Source organism: Dipodomys merriami, unplaced genomic scaffold (genome assembly GCF_024711535.1).
Source record: "Dipodomys merriami isolate MVZ:Mamm:240054 unplaced genomic scaffold, mDipMer1.0.p SCAF_3, whole genome shotgun sequence".
NCBI lineage: Eukaryota > Metazoa > Chordata > Mammalia > Rodentia > Heteromyidae > Dipodomys > Dipodomys merriami.
In genome coordinates, this window is record NW_027204492.1 from 35,986,534 (window position 1) to 36,007,510 (window position 20,977).

The following is a 20,977-nucleotide window of genomic DNA, read 5'->3' on the forward strand; positions in this document are numbered from 1 at the left end:
GGGAGTCAAAAACTCATTTTATGGCCTTAGATCATTCACATAAAACCTGTGAGCCTCAGTCTATTCATCTGAAAATGGGGCTTAGAATAGTATGAGATCATCAGGTTGCTAGGAGGATTAAAGATGTTTTCTATAAACTTCTTGGCTTAGTGCAGGTGCTTATTATATGGTGGTTGTTTCTGGTGCATGAGAAAGTGTTACAAGATGCAAAATTATCTGAAAGGATGGTGTCACATGGTTTATGCAGGCTGATGCAACCATGCAGTAAGAGAGAAAGACAGTGTATCAGCATGTCAGGGCATGGACTAAGAAAAACAACTTCTTCTTCTAATTATTTTTATTTATCTTAATATAAGGGTCAAAGAACTTGCTTGCACATGTCATAGTATCATGAACTCCTTGATGGAATTTCCAGACACTATAATTCCAAGGCCACAATGGTATTTTCCAAAGATTTCATTTTAGAGCATTATTTCACAATGAAATATAGGAAAGTTCCCTTTTCTTGTTGATAAGCTACACTTTTATTTGGGTAGTCAATCTCATTCCTTTGGTGTACAACTTTTTTTAACTAGCTGATGTTCTTGAGAATTGTATTTTCCTGCCCTACTGATTGATTTCAACTTGAGTTAGGTGTACTGTTCCCTTTCAGTATGTAGCTCTCTGTCTTCATTTTCAGGCCTCTGTGAGTTCATGATGCCATGTCTACTTTCTCATCAGCTTTCTTGTAATAGAAAACTCCTTAATTCCCTGACTGTGTGGCTGTAAGTTACTTCAGCTTTTGGCACCTTAGTTGTCTATTTGGTAAAATGATAATAGTAGCTTCCTCCAAGGTGTATTGTAAGAATTAAATAGACATATATACATATATATATAGCCTCATCACAATACCATAAACATAAGGAATGCTCAATAAATATTAGCATGTGTGAATGACTATGAATAGTGTCTGAGTAAATGTGCATTTTCAACAGGAAGGTATATAATGTCAACCAAATTTTAGTGCTTGAAAGAAAGCCAGGGAAGGAGAGGATAATCAGTGAGAACTGGTAAAAAAAAAAAAAAAAGTTCATTTACCATGTATCTTACCACGTGACTCCTACTGTTGGGAGTACTTGAAAGCTGAAGTTTATCAGAATAAACCTTTCACATCAAACACATAGAAGGAAAATATCATCTCATGTCATAACTGTAACAGTTGTTCAACTTCTGAGAGTACTTCAAAATATGATGAAGTGTTGAAAATTGTAGAGTTGTCAGTAAAAGCAATTACCAGCACTTGTTTTAAATTAATTAAAAATACTGATTTGGGCATTCTGGTTTAGTGCTGAGTATTTGAGTTATTATTGTTATTAGAGAGAATCTGAGTCAGGAGGATTGAATAGAGAAACGACAATATTAAAGCAATTCAGATGAAATTTTACACATGAAGAGAGTTACACCGGCAATGAAACCAACTTTTAGCGTATATGACATGCTTAAGTGGTAGTATAGGAATGAGGGAAAATGAACCCTTAGATGTGTATTTTAATGTTTTTTTTTCTTTCATGCATGTGTTTCTAACGCATTTATAAGATTATCTCTTTGTTGCTTTGTATATCCTTCCCCCACAGTATAACCCCTGCTTTCACTATACTTGATGTCAGTATAACTTGTGGAGGAGATGGGGGAAAACCAGTTGTTTAAGGATACAGGTGGACCTGTTGCAACAATGAGAAGTACAAGTTGTCATGTCCAAAACTAGCTTTACAATGTCGGTGTGGGGGAGGGGGGGGAAAGGGGGGAAGGAGAAGGATTGGGATTGGGGGGGAGGGGGGAGGCTGGGAAGGGATGTGAAGGGTAAACAAAGGAGGAGGCTGCAATGCTTGGTAAGAAATGTACGCATTATCCTGCCCACGTAATTGTAACTCCTCTGTACAGTATGTTCACAAATAAAATAAAATAAAATTTAAAAAAAAATTGTTGGTCCTTGTTCTAGGAGGAGACAGTTAATAGGTAAACAGATAATGTGAATCTGTTTTTAGAGACTAAAGAAATAAAACAGGAAGGCAAGTAGGTAATGAAGAGAGGGCACTTAAAAATTTAAATGTGAGAGGATCTATACCATATAGGGGAGGCATTTGATCCAATATACAAGGGAGGTGAAGGAGTGAATTCTATAAAAATCTGTATTGCATCCAACACTGTTGGTCATTGTAAGGAGATTTTCTATTACTGTATGTAAGAAGAAAAATCACTGTAGGAGTTTTGAGCTGAGGGATGACATGACCTGACTTTTATAACAAAATTAGTTCTAAAACCAATAAGGAAATAATAGTCTTGTGGGAGAGTGGCAAAGACATAATCACAGAAAACATGTGGGAGGGTAGGATAACATATTCTGGCAGATAGACCATTGTGATATGAACCAGGATGGTCCAACAGACATGATTAAAAATAGTAAGATTCTGGATATATTCTCAAGGGAGAACTGAAAAGATTTGCCATTAGAATTAATGTATAAAGAGAAAAATCAAGATGGATTCCAAAGTCTTCTGCCTGAACAACTGGAAGAATGAAGTTAGGATTTACTGAGATGGGGAAAATTATGAGGAGCAAGTTTGTCTAGCTGAGCAGGTTTAAATGTGAGCTTGTAAGGAGGGAAAGGAATGGAGAGTTCACTTTGGAACTTGGTAAGTTTGATGCCTATCAGACATTCAAGTTAATATGTAGAACATACCATTGGAAAGACTTTAGATAACCAAATTCTGCAATTCACTAGCATAGAAATACTATTTTAAATAATGAGAATAGAAGCAGCACCAAATAAACAGAAAAGGGCTAGAGCTTGGTTCAAGCAGTAGAGTACCTGTGTACCATGCAGGAAGCCCTTGAGTTCAAACCCCAGTATTGTCACCATGACTATAGTGCAGACCTTTTTATCAGACTTTGCCTAATATAAATGCCTGAAGCTAAAAGTCTTCCCCTCTGTGCTTGGCTGGGTCAGGGAAATGCAGCTGAATTTCCTAAGATGCTTCCACCAGGTGTTGAACAAATACTATTCTTTCTTTGTGACCTATGACATGATAAAGATTGAGAAAGACTGTCTTAGTACACATAATAAGCCCAGCTTGCAAAATGTTGCTCCATTATCTTCTCTAAATTCTAATCATATTTCTATGCTAAATTCAATTCAAGACCTACCTTTATGATAAAGCAATCTTTTATGCCACCTACTCAAGATCTGGTATGCTATGACCTCAGTAAGCCACTTACTACATGCAACTCTACAGTAGTCAAACTTTATTTTTATTTATTTTATAATATTATTAAGGTGTTGTACAGAGGAGCTAACCTTTCATTAGTCAGGTAATAAGTACATTTCTTTTTTTTTCTTTTCTTTTTTCTTTTTTTTTGTCAGTCATGGGGCTTGAACTCTGGTCCTGGGCACTGTCCCTCAGATCTTCAGCTCAAGGCTAGGGCTCTACCACTTCAGCTACAGTGCCACTTCTGGTTTCCTTATGGTTTATTGGAGATAAGAGTTTCACAGACTTTCTTGCCCCGGCTGGCTTTGAACCACGATCCTCAGATCTCAGCCTCCTGAGTAGCTAAGATTACAGGCATGAGCCACCAGTGCCCGGCTCATACATTTCTTTTTTTAGACAATGTCACCTCTTCCTTTACTTTTCCCCAGTTTCCTCTACCTGTTCCTGCCCCCCAAGTTATTCTGAATAGCATGACTTCATTTGTTCTGCCTTCCTCCTTTCCTTTCTACACCCCTCTACTACACTCCTAAAAAGAAAAAATTCCAAAGCAAAAACAAACCTCATCACCAACAATAACAATAACAAAAACCCATGTTTCCATTTCCTGACATTTGTTCAGATAAATAGTATTTTAAGTGTCCAGAGAAGTTATACCTTTGTCTTCCTCCTATAAGGGTATATTCCTTTATGGTTTTAAACTTTATAGTGAGACCTTATCTCCACTGTGAGGGGAGGGGTTGGAAAAGGAATGCAAGCACAAGAAAAAGGAAAATATCAAGCTTTTGTGTTAAGAGACAGCATTTTATTGCCACTATATCCATACTACTTAAGTTCAAAACCTGGCTTTGGCATTTAGAAGCTATGTGACTTTGGACACATTAAATAGTTTCTCTGAACTTTAGTCTTCTCACCTGTATTATAGGCATAACAATAGTACCTGTTTCTAAGGAGTTCTTAGAAAAATTTAAAGGAGTTTATTGGGACTGTGGGTATGACTCGAGTGGTAGAAAACTTGCCTAGAAAACTTCAAGTCCTGAGTGCAACCCCTAGTACTACCACACACAAGAAAAACATAATGAATAGATCAGTGTTTGGCATATAGAACATTATAAAAGGTTACATTAGATAAAACAATGTACTGGGCACTAGTGTCTTATGCCTGTAATCTTAGCTACTCAGGAGGCTGAGATCTGCAGACCACACATTGGAGACAATCCAGGCTAACCAATCTGTGATATTCATATTTTCAATTAACTAACAACAAAAAAAAGAACACCTGCAAGAGGTAGAGCTCCAGCTGTGAGTGGAAAAAGCTGAATGAAATAAGAAGGCTCTGGTACTAAGAAAGACAATCATACACTTTTAAGCAAATAACAATGGTCTTGCTACTTCTTGTCACTAGGAACTACTCTAATCATCAAAGTTAGAACTTCCCCAGGACTCCTCGACTTCTCGCCAAGCTACAAAGCAACTCTTGTGTGGCTGGCCTTATTTCATTGCTTAAATTACAGTATAGACTTCCAGTTTAAAATTTCTTTCCCATTCTTCAGCTTTTTCCCCCCTAAGTACGGTAATGTTCATTATGAGTAATAATAGGAATGACTTACATAATCTAAAAGCAAATAGAGACTGTATAGCTTTATCTTTAAGACTAGTGGCTCAAGTAAAAGGAAGTTTGAATCAGGGTTGCAGATGACCAACTCAGTGAATATGGAAAAATTAACCTCATGAGTCAGTTTTTGGCCTGTAGCATGAGGCCACATGATTGTCAGAACTAAATGAGAAAATAGACAAAAGATATTCAGTATAGGGCCTATTACATGATAAGCACTCAAAAGTATTAGCTCTTGTCATTACTAATTACTATGATTATGCATCTTGATTTTTACCAACTCTAGTATATAATTTTAATAGCAATATAGGTCCCATTCACTGCTCCATTGTCATCCCAATTTGCTCTTTCCAAACTGAAAAGCTCTGTATTTATACTCCATTTAGTGCTTATGCCCAGGTTAGGAAAAAAGAACATAAGACCTACAATTTTATGTATATCACAGATTCCAGTATATCTTCTGATACCTCAAAGACAGTGGCATGATTTAAGCCTAGGGTAAACATCAATATCACCTGCTTTCAGTTTTTATTTCATTAAATGTAATGCTTCTAAAATTTTCTCTAAAATGCACATATTTGCTTTTACCCTACATGTGGTCCTCTGTGTACTGAAATAAGAGTATGGAGTATGAGGGCCAGACAAGTAGATTTTGCACAACTTATGCAAGTGAGTCTAAGTATCACTACTGTGAGACAAGGACTGGAAATGAGTTTTGAGGATGAGACCAAGGGCCTGGCCTTGAGAAGAAATCTAAGATGAACAAGAATTACCACTCCACTTGCCATACAAAGTAGGTTAAGAGAAACAGGGCCTGTACTCTCCTGGGGTGGAGTGGGAGGAGAATAGTGTTTTCTCCTGCATGTGGCAATCACAGTGGACTTCTCTCCTAGAGTTGTATTAGCACAACAATGGGAGAATAACACTCAGTGAGAATACAAAATTTTTCCATTCTTTGAAAACCCAACTGTATTTAATGACTGGATTAAATCCATGCCGTGACTAAAGACCAAATCCTATTTAACATCTAAAGCAAGGAAGAATGATTACCAGATAATTTAATTATTTGTGGTTTACCCCTTTTGTTCTCAAAGCTAATTGTTTGTTGGCAAATAGTGGATTTGATTATGATTATTAATGAGTGTCCTTGCATAAGAAACAGTCTCTCAAATGTCTCTAATCAGATAAAATGAAAACAAGGAATTTTGCAAAAAACAGTTTAAAACTAAAAGAAAATGCAGAACACACAATATACTTGAAGTTTTTTTTTACTTTCTTGCTACATATATGTGTATGTGGCTGTGGATGTATATGTGTATATGTCAAGAGTTACTGTACAATATTTTGAATGAAACCTACAGTCCTCACCAAAAACTTTTACTTTTTCCCATGTAGTACTTCAAATATTAACTGAATTTTTATTTAAATCATTTCTTAAAAAATAATTATAAATTTTATATTCTATGATCTATACAAATGTATACTACTCAGTTCTCATTTTACTTTATGCAAAATTCTTACTATGACAATGAATTATAGCTAAGGAAGAGAAAATTTAAAAAATAGTTTAAGAATACACTAAACTTATTTCAATATTTTACTGCAGCCTGCAAAATTTTAATGTACTAGTAAAATGTACAGACTTGAAAATTAGTTTCAATGGACTCATTTTTTCAATCTCCTACTATGTGAACATGGCAAATCTCCCTGTAAGTTAGTTTTCTTATCTGTAAAATGAAAATAATAACAACTCTGTTATAGGATTATGTGGAGATTAAATTAAATAATGCATATAAAGTTTTTAACTTAATATTTAATCAACACATATTGTGTATATTTGAGGTACAATGTGGGTTTTGTGTGTGTGTGTGTGTGAGTGTGTGTGCCCGTCCTGGGGCTTGAAATGAAGGCTTGGCCTTGGTGCCATCCATGAGCTTTTTTGCTTGAGGCTAGCTTTTTGGTAGTTAAATAAAGATAAGAGTCTCATAGCCTTATCTGCCCTGGGTAGCTTTGAACCATGACCTCAGATCTCAAATTGCCAAGTAGCTAGGATTACAGGTATGAGTCACCAGTGCCTGCTTTGAAATTTTGATCTATGTATGCATTGTAGAAAATCTCAATCAAGTTAATTAGCATGTAATCACCTCCCCAACTTATCTATTTTTATAGTGAGAATGTTAGAAATTTATTGTTTAAGCAAGTTTGAAATATACTTTATTGCCCTATGGGTTTACCATGTAGTCTAATAGATCTCTAAATGTGTTTCACCAGTATGACTGAAACTTTGAACCTTTTGATCTTATCTTCCCTTTCCCACTCTTCTCAAGACTGTGGCAACAATATTTCTACTTTCTGTTTTTATGTGATCAATTAATTTAAATTCCACATATGAATAAGATCTGCAGTATTTGTCTCTTATCTGACTTATTTCATGTAGCAGCATGTCCTCCATTAACATACACATTGACACAAATGAGCTTTCTTCTTCTTCTAACTCTCACTCACTACTTATTAAAATAAGAATTGAGCTTCTTCTCCTTCTCCGGGAAAACACCAAATGGCGGATGACGCCGGTGCAGCGGGAGGGCCCGGAGGGCCCGGGGACCCGGGCTTGGGAGGCCGTGGCGGCTTCCGTGGAGGCTTCGGTAGCGGCCTCCGGGGCCGAGGTCGCGGCCATGGGAGAGGCCGGGGTCGCGGCCGCGGGGCTTGTGGAGGCAAGGCCGAAGACAAGGAATGGATCCCCGTCACCAAATTGGGCCGCCTGGTTAAGGACATGAAGATCAAGTCTCTGGAGGAGATCTACCTTTTCTCCCTGCCCATCAAGGAGTCTGAGATTATTGACTTCTTCTTGGGGGCGTCACTCAAAGATGAGGTGTTGAAGATTATGCCTGTGCAGAAGCAGACTCGAGCTGGCCAGCGCACCAGGTTCAAGGCATTTGTAGCCATTGGTGACTACAACGGCCATGTTGGTCTGGGGGTTAAGTGCTCCAAGGAGGTGGCCACGGCCATCCGGGGGGCCATCATCTTGGCCAAGCTCTCCATCGTCCCTGTGCGGCAAGGTTACTGGGGGAACAAGATCGGCAAGCCTCACACTGTCCCGTGCCAGGGGACAGGCCGCTGCGGTTCTGTGCTGGTGCGCCTCATTCCTGCCCCCAGAGGCACTGGGATTATGTCAGCTCCTGTCCCCAAGAAGCTGCTGCTGATGGCTGGAATTGATGACTGCTACACCTCAGCCAGGGGCTGTACTGCTACCTTGGGGAACTTTGCCAAAGCCACCTTTGATGCCATCTCTAAGACCTACAGTTACCTGACCCCTGATCTCTGGAAAGAGACCGTATTCACCAAATCTCCTTATCAGGAATTCACTGACCATCTTGTGAAAACCCACACCAGAGTCTCCGTGCAGAGGACCCAAGCTCCAGCTGTGGCTACAACATAGAATTTTATACAAAAACAATAAAAGTGAATCAAGCCTGTTAAAAAAAAAAGAATTGATATGGCTGAAAACTGTCATAAAAATAGATCAGGGAAGGGAAATGTAGAATAGATGGTCAAGCTAGATTTCATGGTAAGAGAGGAGGGTGAGTTCACAAGACTACTATTATAAAGTGTTCAGTTTCTGTTTGGAGTTCAAGCCTATTACCTCTTGAATCAATGGAAAATATTCTGGATAAAATCATTTATTCATTCACTCACTCATTTACTATACACTGAGCACTCACAAGAGAGAAGCAGGTACTGGGTACAGAGGTTTCCTTGGTGAAAATTAAATAGAATTTTTTTTTCAAGGAGTCAACATTTCAGGATGACTTTTCCAGAGAATGGATTAAAAAAAAGTAGAACAAAATATTATCAAACTAATAGGATTGTTGTGAGGAATAAATGCATTATGTATATTAAAATGTAATTATCCAGGTGCTGTCAGTCCAGGCCTGTGATACTTGCTACTACGAAGACTGAAATCAAGAGGATTCTTTGAGAAGAAAAAACTTGATAGATTTCCACCCCCAAAACAACCAGCTAAAAGCAGGGCTGGAGGCATGGAGTGGCTCAAGTTACAGAACACCAGTTTAGCAATCAAATAGCCCTGAATTCAAACCCCAGTACTGCATAAAAAAAAATAATTTGGGGCTGGAAAGGTGGCTCAGTGGTAGATTGCTTGCCTTGCCCACATCAGGCCCTGGGTTCAATTCCTCAGCACCACATAAGCAGAAAAAGCCAGAAGTGGTGCTCTGGCTCTAGTGGTAGAGTCCTAGCCTTGAGCTAAAGAGCCGAAGGACAGCGCCCAGGCCCCATGACTGACAAAAAATAATAATAATTTGAACAGAATGTGTGTTTGGCTTTCTCCTTGTTGTGACCAAATATCTGAACAAATAAGGGAGAATTTATTTTGGCTCACAGTTTCAGAGCTTTTAATTCATTATTGCGTGGAGGGCATGGTCAAAGAGAGTTTTCTCATCTCTTGTCCGACTAGAAGCAGAGAGATAAAATGCCTGCACCACCAACAATGCAGTAGGGTTCCCTTCTGGCCACATCCCCTCCAGCATCTGTTGTTATTAGATTTCTTGATTATAGCCTAACTGGGGTGAAGTGGAATCTCAGTGTTGTTTTGATATGCATTTCTTTTATGGCTAAAGAGGTTGAGCATTTCTTCATATGTCTATTGGTCATTCTTATTTACTTTTCAGAGAAGTTCCTCTTTAAGTCTTTAGCCCACTTGTTTATCGGGCAGTTGTTTCTTTGAGGATTTGTTGTTAGGGGATTTAATTTTTTGAGTTCCAAGCATATTTTAGATATGAGACCCTTATCCATTCTATGGCTAGTGAAGATCTTCTCCCAATCCATGGGCTTTCTATTGACCTTGCTAGCTGTATCGTTTGCCATGCAGAAGCTCTGCAGCTTCATGCAATCCCAGTTGTCCAACCTTTTTTTGATTTGTTGTGTTTCTGGGTCTCTATTGCAAAAATTTTGGCCTGTGCTTAGGAGACCTAAGGTTTCTCCTATTCCTTCCTGTAATGTTTTCAGGGTGTCTGCTTTGATTTTGAGGTCTTTGATCCATTTGGAGTTGATTCTGGTGCAGGGTGATATATAAGGATCTAACTACAGGTGTTTAACCAATTTTGCCAACACCATTTACTGAAGAGGCTGTCTTTCTATCACTTTGGAAAGCAATATGGAGGTTCCTCAAAAGACTCCACATAGAGCTCCCCTATGAGCCAGCAATCCCACTTTTGGGCATTTACCTAAACAAGACCATACTAAAGCTACCAGCACAACTATGTTTATTGCAGCATTATTTACCATAGCCAAGACATGGAACCAACCCAGATGCCCCTCAGTAGGTGAATGGATCAAGAAAATGTAGTACACACACACACACACACACACACACACACACACACACACACACACACACAATGGAATTCTATCCCTTCATCAGAAAGTATGACATAGCTCCATTTGTTAGGAAATGGGAAGACTTGGAAAAAATGATATTAAGTGAAGTAAGCCAGGCCTAAAGAAACATAGGTCCTATGGTTTTCCTTATTTTCAATAACTAGTATATGTCTAGGACAAGCAGAAAAGGTCAAAAGCTATGTACATATGACCAGATAAGATGATATTAAGCAAAATGAACCCCAAGATAGACACAAGTGTTTTTTTTTATTTCTTGCTATTGTTCCTAACATATTTATAATGTACCATGTGATTTTTTTTGTTCCTTTGTATGTTCCTCCCCCACAGTAAAACCCCTGTTTTCACTGTAGTTGATGTCAGTGCCCAGCATTTTGTATATACACTTCTCGAGCTTGGGAAGAGGAAGGGAAAAAGTGCTTAATAGGGTTACAGATTGACCCATTGCAACAATGAGATGTACAAAACACTATGTTGAAAATGAACTTTACAATTTAGGCTGGGACAGGGGAGGGGAGAGGGGGGAATGTAGTTATGGAGGTAGGAGGGAAGGGAGGGTAGGGGAAAATCAATGGAGGAGGTAACAATGCTTGATAGGCAATGTACTCATTACCTTGCTCATGTAACTGTAACACCACTGTACAGTATTTTTACTGTTTAAAAAATGTATTTTACAAAAAAGAAAAAAAATGCCTGCACCAGCAAGATTTTTCCTTTCCCTCCTTTTAATAACCATTCAGCCTATTGGATTATGTTGCTCATAGTAAAGGCAGTTTTTCCTCCTTCCTATATCCTCTCATTCTCTCCATAAATGCTCTCACATGAAAAACCTAGAAAATTCTTTACTAGTCTCCTATATGACTCTTAATCTAATAGAGTTGAAGACCAAGATTAAGCAGCAGAGTATGAAAGTACTTAGAAAACTCCCTGGAACTATAATAAAGTCTGTGTACTTGCAAATAGGTTATACTGGTTCAGTTACAAAATCATGGTTTAAGAGCCAGCCAAATAAAGTCAAGCTCAACTTCCTGCTCACTGCATCTTCCAGCTGCTATTGACTGCATGTTTGTGTCTTCCAAAAATTCATGGTGAGATATTAATTTACACTGGGATTATGTTTGAAGGTGAGACTTTTGGGAGGTAATTCGGTTTGGATTTTCCCTGTGAGGGAATCAGAAAGAAGACTCACACCAGAAACTGACCACATTGGCAACTTGACTTGTCTTGGCTTCTCTGCTTCCCAAACTGTGAGAAATAAATGTTTATTTTTATTTTTTATTTAAGCCATCCAGGGCATGATATTCTTGCTATGGAGACTGGAATAAAGAAACAAGTTTATCTCTTTGAATACTGGCTTTTTCAGTATAAATAGGAAACAACTGACTTTACAAGGTTATTAGAAGGAATAAATTAGATCGTTTCTATGAAAAACCTAGTGTGAAATAAGTGTTGAAAATAGGAACTATTATTGTTGTTTTATTTATGTTCTTACTTTGAAGCTGGTGAGGACCTAACACTGAAATTTTCCATCTTGTTCAGACCTGGCGATGACAAGAGCAAATTTCATTAAGAGGATTTAAGCAAAACTGTTAAGTTGTAAAATAAATATATACTCGTAAATATTAAAATTTTACAAAATATGAACTAAAAAGTAAAAAAAATCTGTCTTTACACCCTTTTCCCACCCACTTTATTCTTTGTTCCCAAAATAACTAAAACCATTTGACTTATATCCATCAATTCCTTTTTCTATATATATATTTATCTACATTAGTCTAATTGTACATAAGAACATACATATTTCTACATAAGTTATACATATATATGATTTTCTAATTCTATGTAACATTGTATCTGACGTCTTTCTATTACAGTACATACAAACCAATCTTCACAAACGCTATTCAGTAATCCATAATATGGATGTCAGTGGTTTACATTTCTAAAATCTATCCTTTGCTCTCAGGATAGGATCATTACTCTCCATACAGTATTGTCCTTCCTCCAAAACTTGTACTTAAGAATGCAGTTTGTAGGGCTGGGAAAAGTGGCTCAGTGGTAGAGCGCTTGCCTTGCATACATGAGGCCCTGGTTTCAATTCCTCAGTACCACATAAGCAAAAAGAAAAAAGCAGGAAGTGGAGCTATGGCTCAAGTGGTAGAGTGCTAGCCTTGAGCTGAAGAGCTGAAGGACAGCGCCCAAGCCCAGAGTTCAGGCCCCATGACCAGACCCCCCCAAAAAAACAAAACAAAACAAAAGAATGCAGTTTGTGAGCCAGGTACTGATGGCTCATGCCTATAATGTTAGACTACTAAGGAGCCTGAGATCTGAGGACTATAAGCCCATCCCCGGCAGGAAAGGCTGTGAGATTCTTGTCTCCAATTAACCACCAAAAAGCCAAAAGTGCAGCTGAGGCTCAAGTGGTAGAGTGTAAGCCTTGAGCAAAAAAAGCTCAGGGTCAATGCCTGAGTCCTAAGTTCAAGCCCCCAGGACCAGCACACAAAAAGAATGTAGTATATGGCTGGACACTGGTGGTTCACATCAGTAACTCTAGCTACTCAAAAGTCTGAGGTCTGAGAATTGCTATTTGAAGCCAGCTTGGACAGAAAAGTCATTGAGATACTATTTCCATTTACCATGGAAAAGCTGGAAGTGTAGCTGTAACTCAAACAGTAGAGTGTCAGCATCAAGCTTGAAGTTTCAAAGCCTTGAGTTCAAGCCCTGCTATCAGCACCCACACAAAAAATAAAGAAGAATTTAATGTGCAAATATGCAGTTTAATACAAATGCATAGTATGCACAGAACATGAGTGTTTTGTTGCATTCTAGGTTGTAAAAAAAAATTGAAGTGCTCAGGTAGAAAGGAACTTCCTTCAGCAGGTCAAAAGGAAAATAAAGTCACCTAAACTATTACCTGCTTTAAATTGTGTTTTTCTTGTAGGCATGATGGTGAAAGACTAAATGAACACAAAGAGTGGAGTGCATGTCAGTTCAACAAAGACCTTACTAAATACAGAAGTATTTCTTGATATAAAAGTAGCTCTTTTATCTAGTAGATAAAACTTTTGTTACTACAATAATTAATCTTTTGTGCTGATAAATTACAATAGTCTTTTATACTGAAAGGTCACTAAAAATATTCCTTCAGATGAGAACTGAAATATTTGAAAATGTAAAAAATTATAACAATGTATTCAAAATTTTTGCACAAATAAGTCAAAAGTAAGCAAAATTCACTGTGTCCATTTTCAACAGGTTCAAAGTGTTTCTTTCTGCCTTACTGATAGGGTTATCTGAGTGCTAGCAAAGTGCCACAAAGATCAAAAGTATCACAATGCTGAAGTGGTGTGGATAATAAGAGAGGAAAATGTGTATCAGTAAAATCATATAGATAGACAGACAGACAGACAGATAGACAGATATGTCACTCACTGTAATATATGAGCAGAAGGTTGTAATCAAAGCAGTTTGCAATTAGAAATCACAAAGTCCTAGATCCCAAAGAATTTTTGATACAAGCAGCTCTGGCAGCATGTAGACTGTTATAAAATACTTTGTGATAAAGCTTTGTCAGTGGTAATGTCTGCTTTAATGACATCTGGAAACAGCTGGTTTTCCTCTTAAAAAACAGCAATATGATTAAGCCTGCCAAATACATATAATAAGATGCTTACCTATCATTAACAAAATTATACTTTTCTTACTGATGGAAACGATCTGTTCACATTGTGAGAAGAATATATTATAGAACTACTAAAGAGCATTTGAAAAGTATCCTAAGGATGGTTGCAAAGCAACAAGCCATATCCCTAAATTTGCCACCTCCTAGGATGGATACAATTATCCTAAGAATCATCATGAGCCTTTTGAAAACTTCTCAAACCAAAATTAAATATTCAATGCTTTAATTTTTAAACATATCCAATACAGCATTTTGAAGAAAAGGGAGAGACAGCATAAAAACATGCTAATAATAGCAAGGTGTTAAAAATCTCCCAGAAGGTTCGGAGCCAATGATCATAAGATTAGTACACTTTATGAATTTGATGGTAGTGTCTATGAATTTAAAACACTGTACCAAGGCATGTTATGAAAAGAGTTAAAATAAATTCCATGAATTTTCTGTGTGTTTCCAAAGTGGGACTCACAAAAATAGTAATCCACAAATTCTATTTTCAAGTTTTGATACATTTTGGAGTTAAGAATTTCCTGAATGTCTAAAATGTATTCCAGCGCTAGGGATAAAAATATTCATTCATTGAATGTATACACACACACACACACACACACACACACACACACACACACATTAGTGTACTATATGGCGGGTAACTGATATGCACATTGTCTTCTGGGAAGTTTTTATCAACAATGTATAAGAGTATTTGTTTCCCTGAACCCTTTTTTAAAAAATTATTATTTTGCCAGCCCTGGGGCTTGAACACAGGGCTTGGGTGCTGTCTCTGAGCCTCTTTGTGCTCAAGGGTAGCATTCTACACTTGAGCCACAGTCATTTCTGACTTTTTTGAGTAGTTTATTGGAGATAAGAGTCTCACAGGGACATATCTGCCTGGGTTGGCTTCAAATAGCGATCCTCAGATCTCAGGATTACAGGCTTCAGCCATTGGCACCCAGCTTCCCTGAGCGCTTTTAATAATATACTTTAAAAGAATGCATGAAGAAATAGTCAAACTCCTTAGCCCTAAAGGAGTTGGAAATTAAAATTACGTAAGATTCCAGAATGGCAATCATTAAGAAAAAGAGTGATAAATGTGGGTGAGGATTTGGGAGAAAAGGAACCCTGATACATTGTTGGTGGGAACGTAAGTTAGTGCAGCTACTAAAAAAATCATGAGTCAATTTCTCAAAAATATAAAACTTGCACTACCTTCTGGCCCTACCATACCACTCTTGGGCATATAACTGAAGAAGTATAAAACAAAACTCAAGAAATAGCTGCATACTCATTTGTTGCAGCTTTGTTTACAATAGCCAAGCTATGGAATCAGCCAAGTGCCCAACAACTAACAAATGATTAAAGAAAATATGGTACATCTATTCCATAGAATATTACTCACCCATACCAAAAATGAAATTATGCTATGTGCAGGAATATGAATGGAACTGGGGAATGTCATGTTGAATAAGATAGCCAAGTTCAAAAAGCTAAATACTAGGTGTGTTTGTTCATTTGAACAGATACATAGATATTAGAGAACAAGGTTGTATTTATAGGACAGTTGAAGAGGATGAGGGGAGAAGGAAAGAGATGAAAGATAAATAATACTAAAATACACTGTGTATATAACTCAGATGGCATAAAGTAATCACAGTTGAATAATAGGAAGATAGATGGGATAGGGAAAGAGAGAGCAATTGAGAAAGTTTAATCTGACTAAAGTATAATATTTGCCCATGTGAAATACCACAGTGAAATTTCTTTGTACAATTAATATACACTAAAAAGATGAATGACTAGAAAATAAAACAGGCCCTGTTGGAGGGAAGATACCAGCAGGATGGGAGAGGGTGACTGGATAGAGAGAATGTAGTTTGCTTCATAAGTGTATATGAAAATAGAACAATGAAATGTGGTGAAATTGTTTTAAGAAAAGTGGAGGAAGATGAGGGAAAGTGATGGAGGGGGTGAATTTGGTATACATCAAATGCATGAATAAAAATACACCAATGAAACATTTTCATAAAACTGATATTTGCTAATAAAAGTGAAATATATTTTTGGTAATCTCATGTTAGTGCAAAAAGTCTTATTATAGACTATCTTTGTTAAATATTGGTAATATTGAGTAAGTATATATTTATTCATTATATGACTGTCATATTAATATTATATAATTATTTGTAATTCTATTTTGAATCGTCTACACATAGTCTAAATCTATTTTCTACTGATAATTATATTGTTGATTTGTAATGCATGTTACTGTGTCATCTACCTTAATTTTTTTTGTGTGGGTCAGGCACTTGAAACCAGAACCTGGGCATGGTCCCTCAGCTTTAGTGCTCAAAACTAGTGCTCTACCACTTGAGCCACTACTCTTACTGTATCTCTGGCTTTTTGGTGATGAATTAGAGATGAATCTCATGGACTTTTATGACCAAGGTGGCTTCAAATTGTGATCCTCAGACTCAGCTTCCTGAGTAGCTAGGATTATAGTAAGGAGACACTGGTGTCCAGCTTTATTTTTATGGTACTACAGATTGAACTCAGGGCTTGGCACTTGCTACTCAAGTGTTCTACCATTTTATTTATGCTCTCTGCCCTATGTGAAATTATCATATTTTAATAGGAGCTTCTAGAAACAGGTAAATTTAATCAACTGTCATAGTGGAAGTCAGTTAATATCAAATGTTTTTCATAGGGTTTATGAATACACTGGAATTATTTTGATGCTATTAATGGGTCCTGTATCTGCATTAAAACTAATTTTATAGGCACAATAATCAGCTTGTGTTATACTTGAACAGTCTTCCAGTAAGGTTAAAAAAATCCAATATTGTTAAAAGAAGAAAAGGCATTCTTCATCACTAGGTAATAAGTTGGACTGTAAACTTGCCAGTAATTTAAAACAAAAAACACAAAAAGAAGTTACTTGAGTCACCACCATCAATATCCCTATTATTCTTGAAGTTGGTATAAATAGTAGCATCTTCAGACTATTTCAGTACTTTTCCAACACTACATGTATTTAGAAAGGTCTGTGTTGGCGTCCAAGCCAAATTCTATCACTGTGCTTTAGAATATCTTAACATCCATATAAAATAAGGTCCCTGAGGTTTGTGGACATGACAGCCATATTGACCTTTTCACAAGCAATGGCAGAGCTAATTTGAGGCAGAGCCAATGTTGCACAGCAACTTGAGCCCTTGTTCTCAATAAGAGATATGAACTAAAATCTCCATAAAATTATTTCCTCTCTCGGATGTAGAGTCAGTAAACATTTGGCAAGTGCCTAATATGCTCTTGACCTTTTAACACCTACTCTTTCTTCTTGTCCTCCCCTCTAATCTGTGACAGAGACGCCCTCATTTCCATGGGAGGAAACTGAAACTCAGAAAAACAGTAAGTTAAAGAAGTTAAAGAAATGGGATTTGAAGTCAGATTGTTCAACTTTAAAAACCTACCATTGTTTGACTTGTGCCACAGTTACCTTCCCCATACATACTGGATGAGAGATGTGAAATGCCCCCCAAGCAGACTTTTGACTTCTGTTTTGATGGCTTTCCAACAGAAGGTATTTAAAACATTTGCTCAGTATTTATTTAATGGGAGTAAGGACATACTACATTTGATTAATAAAAATATATATCCCTTTTCCTTTTATAGTCAAAATAGAGAATTTACCAAGCACCCATCTAGTAATAGCTGACACTGAGTGATTAGTAAGTAGTCTCTCACTTACTCCTCGCAGGTTGGCATTGTCATCATCATCATTCCATCTGCATCTTTACATCTTCATCATCCTCATTTAAGATGTGAGGACTGTAATGTTCAGATGATTTAGGCAGGATCACATAGCCAGCAAGTATAGGAGCCAAGACTAAAGGCCAGGGAGGCTGACACCTAAGACCATGGGCTTAAACACTTTAGTTCTTTGCATTCAGTCACCTGAAAGTCCTTAATTGCTATGTGAACCTACTATTGTCTTACTTTCATTTATTTTGTTTTGTCATTCAAAACTAAATATAATGGCTGTAACCTACAGGGATACAATAATAAAGGCTGTTAACTTATGAGACTATAGTGTATAACATCGCATTTAAAGTTTTTATAATTCTTTTCCCCTGTTTTTACTTGTTTGCTTGCTCCAAACAAACAAACAAAAACATTTCCCACTTTTCTATAATTTTTGTATTGCCTTCAGTTTCCTTTTGGCCTTCTCAAACAAGGCAATATTTAGAGAGGTATATTAGAAGATTTACAATTTAGATAGGAAAAAAGACTTCATTGCTGATAAACAGCACAGTGTCATGCAGTATTTTGGCTCCCAATTTCAGCTCACTGTACAGAGCTGCTTACTTAAACTATAACCATTTTGCTAATCTTGCTATTGGTGGCACACCCTTTAACTTTCACTTGTGAGTACTCACTTGTTTTTACTTTCAGATTTTTTACCTATGGGAGCTGGCATCTTTATGGGGAGAGGGACCAATTTCTACTTCATCAATTACTTTGGTAAGCACTAGAAGGAACTCAAAGTAGACAATACCATATTCATGATTTTTCCCAGAGATTTTTTTAAGCATTTGCTTTATTTTTTCAACTTTTTGTCTTCCTTTGACAGTACTAGAGATTGAAATGTGAGTCTTACTTGCTATTCTGGAGCTGTTCCTCAATCCATCTTTGGCTTAGTTAATTTTCAGTTAGGGTTTACTGTTTTGGCCCAGGATCAAATTTGGCTCAAAATCCTTTTATCTACCTACTTAAGAGTCTGAGATTTGAAGATCAAGGTTCAAAGCCAGAAATGAAGCCATGTCTTCAAGTGGTAGAGGGTTAGCTTTGAGGGGAAAAAAAAGAGCTCAGAGACCACACACACACACACACACACACACACACACACACACACACACACACACACACACACACACATATCCTTCTATCTATACCTCCAATATAGCTTGGATTACAGGACAAAACACCACACACAACTGTTTGTTGTTGTTATTGTCGTTGTTGAGATTGAATCTCATTCACCTTTTTTCTTTTTTCTGCCCAGGCTGGTTGCAAACCACAGTACTTTTTTCAATATTTTATTTGTTAAAATATACATAACATAGAATTTATCATTTTAATCATTTTAAGAGTATACTTCATTGACAGTAAATTCTGTATAGCTAACACATTATCAATCTCTAGAAGTCTTTGCATCATGTAGGTCTGAAGCTGTGTACCCATTCATAATAACCCCACATTCAGTCAGGTCTGGTGGCTCACACCTGTCATTCTAGCTACTGAGGAGACTGAAGTAGGAATGCTTACAGTTCAAGAGTAGCATAGGCAAAAGAAGTTTACAAGATTCCATCACAACAGAAAAAAAAGATGACATGGTGCCAAGGACCTGTTATCTGTTATAGTGAGAAGCATAAATAGGCTGATCATAGTCTATGGCTAGCTCACATCTCAAAAATAACCAGAGCAAAAAGAGCTGGAGGTGTGGCCCAAGCCATAGAGTATTGCCTAAGTATGACTTCCTGAGTTCAATCCCAAGTACTGTCAAGAAAAATTAGTAACTCGACATTCCTCCATCCACCCCTTCCCTAAGCCCCTTGCAATTATTCTACTTTATGTCTGTCTATGAATTTGACTATTCTGTGCAGTTCATAGAAGTGGTATAATACACTACTCATCCTTTTCTGTCTGGCTTATTTCACTTAGCATAATATCCTCAAGGTTCATCCATGTTGTTGCATAGTGTAGGATTTCCTTCAGCCTTAACTAGCTAAATAATATGCTATACTATAATAGATCACACACATTCTTTATCCATCCATCCATCTGTTGAAATTGCTTGGTTGCTTCTACTTTTTACCTATTGTGAATGGCATAGCAATGAATATACCATCACAGATATCACTTGAAGATCTTGGACCCAATTCCTTTGGATAGATATTCAAAGTGGAGTTGACTGGATCATATGCTAATTCTATTTTTAAAGCTTTGAGGAACCACCATACTATTTTCTACAGCAGCTGCACCATTTTGTATTCATGCCAACAGAGTACAAGTGTTCAAGTTTCTCTACATCCTTGCCAACACTTGTTATTTTCTGTTTATTAATTGCAGCCTATCCTATGCTTTGGGTCTTCGTATGATTTCTATAACTAAGACTGAGATTTTTAAATCAATTCTGGAGAACGGAAGCAGTTTTACATCTCAACACTTGAAAAACAATGCCTTTCAACCACTGACGAAAACGGCATAGTGATCACATTTTGGAATTTCAAATGAGAACAAATACTCTGAAAATGGGGCAAAATATTTCAAATCAAGACTGACCCAGAAAGTTGGATAACTATAGCTATAATGTATTTTGAGCACTTACTATATGTCAGGCACTAGGAAAAATTCTCATGTATATTATCTCACTTCATATTTCCAGCAACCCAAAGAGATCCTACAATCCCATTTCTACAGATGTGGAATGTAAACAAATGCAAAGTGAGGTCCAAATTATTGGTCCAAGATCACATACCAATGAAATAGCAGAGCTGGAATGCAAACTCATTCCAATTCTGAAGGCTTTTTTCTTAACCACCAAAGGGAATTGACATTTCTTTAGACATTTATATGTGCTATATAATTTCTCTGTAGAAATGATTTAAAGGTAGGTAGACTCCTAATTAATGTTTCTGTATGTGCAAAAACTGCACATACTATACCCATTTCTAAGCACAATGGAAATTACAGGCTTGGACATGCTTTCATTTACTGGAGCTCGAGTGGCAGGCTTTCCCATTTTGGACTCATTGCTATGAACTTATCTAAAATCTATTTTTAGCCAGTCAAGCTGGTTTCTGTAAAGTGAACTCTAATAGCTATACATTAACCTCATCTTAGGCAATAATGATCATGAAATCATGGACTGAATACTTTATGTATTTATTTATAATTTAGTGGTACTGGGGTTAGATCTCAGAGCCTCATTTTTGTTAGGTAGATGTTGAGGCACTTGAGCCACACCTC

General features: G+C 37.1%; 1 pseudogene across 1 annotated transcript; it reads left to right on the forward strand.

The window, feature by feature from the left end:
- The first annotated feature begins 7,391 nt into the window (after positions 1–7,391).
- LOC138840127 (small ribosomal subunit protein uS5 pseudogene) lies at positions 7,392–8,348 on the forward strand (annotated as a pseudogene). Its single transcript, XR_011376043.1, has one exon. The product of XR_011376043.1 is annotated as a small ribosomal subunit protein uS5 pseudogene (transcript).
- Positions 8,349–20,977: the final 12,629 nt, after the last annotated feature.